Here is a 4161-nt window from a genome sequence, read left to right as displayed (position 1 = left end):
TCAAGTGGTAAGAGAGACTTGTCTAACAACTTTGAGGCCCTATGTTCAATCCCCAGAACTGAAGAATAAAAAGGAAAATTGAAACATGTTATCAAAAAGGAATGTCAGGAACGGCAGCTGATCTCCAAAGCTTCAAGCTTTATTTTAAAAAAAAGTTCCTGGGCTGGGATGTAGCTCAGTGGCAAATTGCTTGCCTATCAAGTGCAATGTCCTGGGTTTGATCCCCAGTGCAAAAAAGAAAAGCCAACAAACAAATTCCTACAAATCTTCCTCTTTCTAAAATTAGGAACATCTCTTTGGCAGACACTACTTCTCCTTTCTCCCTTCATCTTATTACATGTGGTTTTTATTATTAACAATTATATTGATAGCTACTACCATTGAATGTTTGCTACAAAATGCTTTATTTTTTACTACTTATCCTTATTTCATCCTCACAAATGGGACAAGGTTAGCTTTGTATATCTCCATTTCAAAGAAATGCAGGGACATTAATTAAATCACTTAAGATTGGTGTTTTAATAGACAGCAGTGAGAGAATTACTCCCAGACCTGGCCAACTCCAGAGCAGGTATGGGGAGGGACACCCAGGGCTAACCTGAAGTCCCCCGGAGCAGAGCAAGATGGTAAGTATCGATGACCCAGCTCTCTCCCAATTACTGGGGAAGAAACCACACTGAGCCAGGAGCTGTGTCAGCCATGAAAGCGCAGCAGATCCCAGGTTTATTGCATCAGGCAATTAGTAATAAACTGTTGGGGAAAGAAAAGGTGGGAACTGGGAAGCTAGCCAATAGGAAGAGGGCCACCGTGCTATCACTAAGGGTCTGGGGGAAACTTTTAGGTACTGGGCGGGACCAGTGCAGGAAAGCACCCAACACCTGCGGGGGTGGGGCTCAGTCAAATCATATACACAGAGATGCCTTAAGAGAGGTATGCAAGGAGCAAGAGGAATGTCTGAACCAAAGCCCTTTAGTGGCTGCTGAGCCGGAATGATGAACAGGCCTCAGAGATGAAGGTCAGGCCCCAACACTGGGACTTGAACTCAGAGCCTGCACACTGTCATTGATCTTTTTCAAGGCTAGCACTCTACCACTTGAGCCATGGTACCACTACTGGCTTTTTCTGTTTATGGTGTACAAAGGAATCGATCCCAGGGCTTTATGCATGCTAAGTGAGCACTCTACCACTAGGCCATCTTGGCCTCATAGTTAGAGTAATTTTTACCTCACTTTTTATTAAATGGATTTATTTTTTTTCTCCAAATTCCTAGTTTAATAAGGGATTGTTTATTGTTTCTCTTGAGAAAAAAGGTCCCAAACATCAAGCTGTTCACAAAAATAACCCATAGTATCAACTTTAGAAAACAAATATTAAGACTATTACACTATTTTTCTAAAGGATGCATCTGACATGCCAACTCTCGGGAACAAAAATACATCGTTACAATTGTGTTGAACTGCTCCACACAGCACTCTCACGTGGGGTGTGACACACATATTTCTAACTTAAAGCTGCTATCCGGTGCTACAACTAAATGCGTGAGATTGCCTTTGCAGTTAGGGAAGCAACTACGGAAATCTTGTATGAATGGAAAGCACTGCACTCCCTTGCATAACAAGAGATTATTTTGGAGACAGATGATAAAAACCATACATCCTTTTTATTGTTAAGTCATAAAAAGGTATCAAAATTAAAAGCAAAAATTACAGGGCAAGAATTAACAAAACTATCAGGAGCATCAAAGGAAGCAAAAATGGAAGTAGGCACAGGGCAGTATGAATTAATGAACACGGAAAGGACAAGGATAGGGAGAACACTGAGAATGTGCTGAAGAGACTAGGGGATAGGAGCTGGTGAAATTTTGATCTTAAGACATGCGCCTAGGTAAAGAAATAATGGGAAAAGATCCCTAAGCCCCACTATGTGCTTAAGAGTCATCCTCGCCATTGGCGCTGTCTCTGTCATCCTCTCCTTCCTCAGCCTCTTTTTCATCATCCTTGATCAACTCCAGCTGGTCTTCCCCCTGATCTTCATTATCATCATCATCCAGTAGGTCCCCCTCCTCTGCAGAGTCATCTGCACCTCCATCAGACTCCATCTTCACATTAGTCTCATCTTTCTTCAGGGAGCTGCTGCTCTGTTCCTCTTCTGACTTATCATTCTTCACCTCTATGGTAGATGATAAGGACAGTTCTGCTTGTTTGCTCTGTTCCTTTTCAATTTTTTCCAGGCTGTCCAGTAAAGAATCCACTTTTTGTTTAATCTGGGTCAGCTCCTTCTTAATGGCTTGAAGGTCATTTCCTTTCAACTTTCCAGACTTGGAAGAAGATCCTCGCTGACCACTCTTAGAATTGAAGCCACTTTTGCCCCTGTGTGAGGTGTTTCCTGAAACACGCTGACGTTTAGAGGGCACTACAGCCCTAGCAATAGGAGGTGGCGGTGGCACACATGCTGGGTAACTGTACATCCTGTCATAATAATCTCGTTGAAAGTCATAGTCCAAATCAAATGAGGAGCCGGCTGCAGATCGCTTCACACCTGCTTTCCCTCGATTCACTTTTGGCTCTGCAGCCAGATTCATATCTAAAACCTGGCCGGCAAACATCCTGCCATCTTCTCCTGCCACAGCAGCGCGAGCATTTCGCTCATTAACATACTGCACAAAGGCAAAGCCTTTATGAACAGAGCAGCCTACAATTTTCCCATACTTCGAGAAGATTGCTTCCACATCAGACTTCTTGACCACAAGTGTATTGAGATTCCCAATGAACACACGGGAGTTCATGGAACGAGGATCTGTCTTGTTGGTAACGTTGTTAGCCATTGTGTTTGATAGTTTGGCTCCTCACAAAGTGTAGCTGAAGATCAAAAAAATCTCACTGAAGGCGGGAGGGAAAAAGAGATTCTATTCGAATCTCCTACTCCCAGGTTCTGTGAGAAGTCGACTGCTGCTCAAGGTCGACAACGAAGAAACAACTGGCCAGTCTTCGTCTCTTAAATGGATTTCTTATTTTAAGAACATGGGGAAGTATCATGGCATGATTAGAAGTAAATAAAAACTGAGAAAATCACTGAAGATTGAAAAATTCCTTGATCATTTGTCAAATGTAAATGGAAGAACATTTAAAACAAACTTTTCCCTAAAGAAATCACAGCACAGATTTCCAAACAACAAATAAAGGCATGTAAGCTAAAGAAGTAGATGGAAGGAAGTTGTATTTTAGAAACATACAAGTTTAAATCTGCTAATGGCTCTGATGCTTAAACAGAGTGACATCAATTTCACTTTAGTAGAATGGATTTGAAAAGCTAAACTGATAATCCCCTGAACATTTTCAGTGTGGAGCTCTCTCATTCAGTATGTTTAATCCACTCTCATAGATCATTATACAAGTGTTTTGTTTTGTGCCATGGGAAATTCTGATCTTAATTGATGAAGTACTCAGTCACCTATAATCTTATGAGAGCCACAAATGACAATAATTACAATTTGCCGAGTAATGCGGAATGAAGAACACAATATGCTGAGTCTGAGAGCTAAGGTAATTGTGGTTTTACTTCACATCAGCAGAAAAAGAATTTTAAGAGCACAACTTTTGAGCCCTCTCTATTCTCTCAGTTTTATCAACTATGGTCATTAAGGAATCACTACAGAAAAGATAAGAGCTCTGCAAGTTGACTTGGAGAATCTTCAGAACAAAAGCTGAATGAACAATGTATAATCAGTGAAAAACTATAGAAAAGACAAAAAAAAAAGGGCTTAGGGCAGTACAAAAGAAATTGCTGAGTTGGAGCAGAGAGCTTTACAACTGGATAGACTGACATCAAGAGTTGTGTGACCTTGAACTTCTCCCTACTCTCATGATTACTTTTGTCTTATCAGTTAAACATAAGAGTTCAAGGCCAGACCAAGGTCACAGGCATATAATCCAAGTAACTCTGAATCTAGACATCAGAAGAAATAGGTTTGAGGCCAGCTTAGGGAAAGATTTAATAAAAAGTTTCATCTCCATCCACTTGATGGCCAAGACATAATTCATAATTCCAGCTGTGCTGAAGGTACAGATAAGAAAAATCAAAGATTAAGGCTAGCCTGGAAAAACAGAGCAAGACCTATCTACTACTACCACACTACTACTACTACTACTACTACTAATAATA

The 4161-nt window shown here is 40.9% G+C and overlaps 1 pseudogene; it reads right to left on the bottom strand.

The window, feature by feature from the left end:
* Positions 1–1272: 1272 nt before the first annotated feature.
* LOC150065395 (heterogeneous nuclear ribonucleoproteins C1/C2 pseudogene) lies at positions 1273–2990 on the bottom strand (annotated as a pseudogene).
* Positions 2991–4161: the final 1171 nt, after the last annotated feature.

This window comes from Megascapheus bottae, chromosome 3 (assembly GCF_031878675.1).
Source record: "Megascapheus bottae isolate mThoBot1 chromosome 3, mThoBot2.hap1, whole genome shotgun sequence".
NCBI lineage: Eukaryota > Metazoa > Chordata > Mammalia > Rodentia > Geomyidae > Megascapheus > Megascapheus bottae.
Note: the sequence above shows the minus strand (reverse complement) of the source record. Positions and strands in the feature narration are given on the sequence as shown.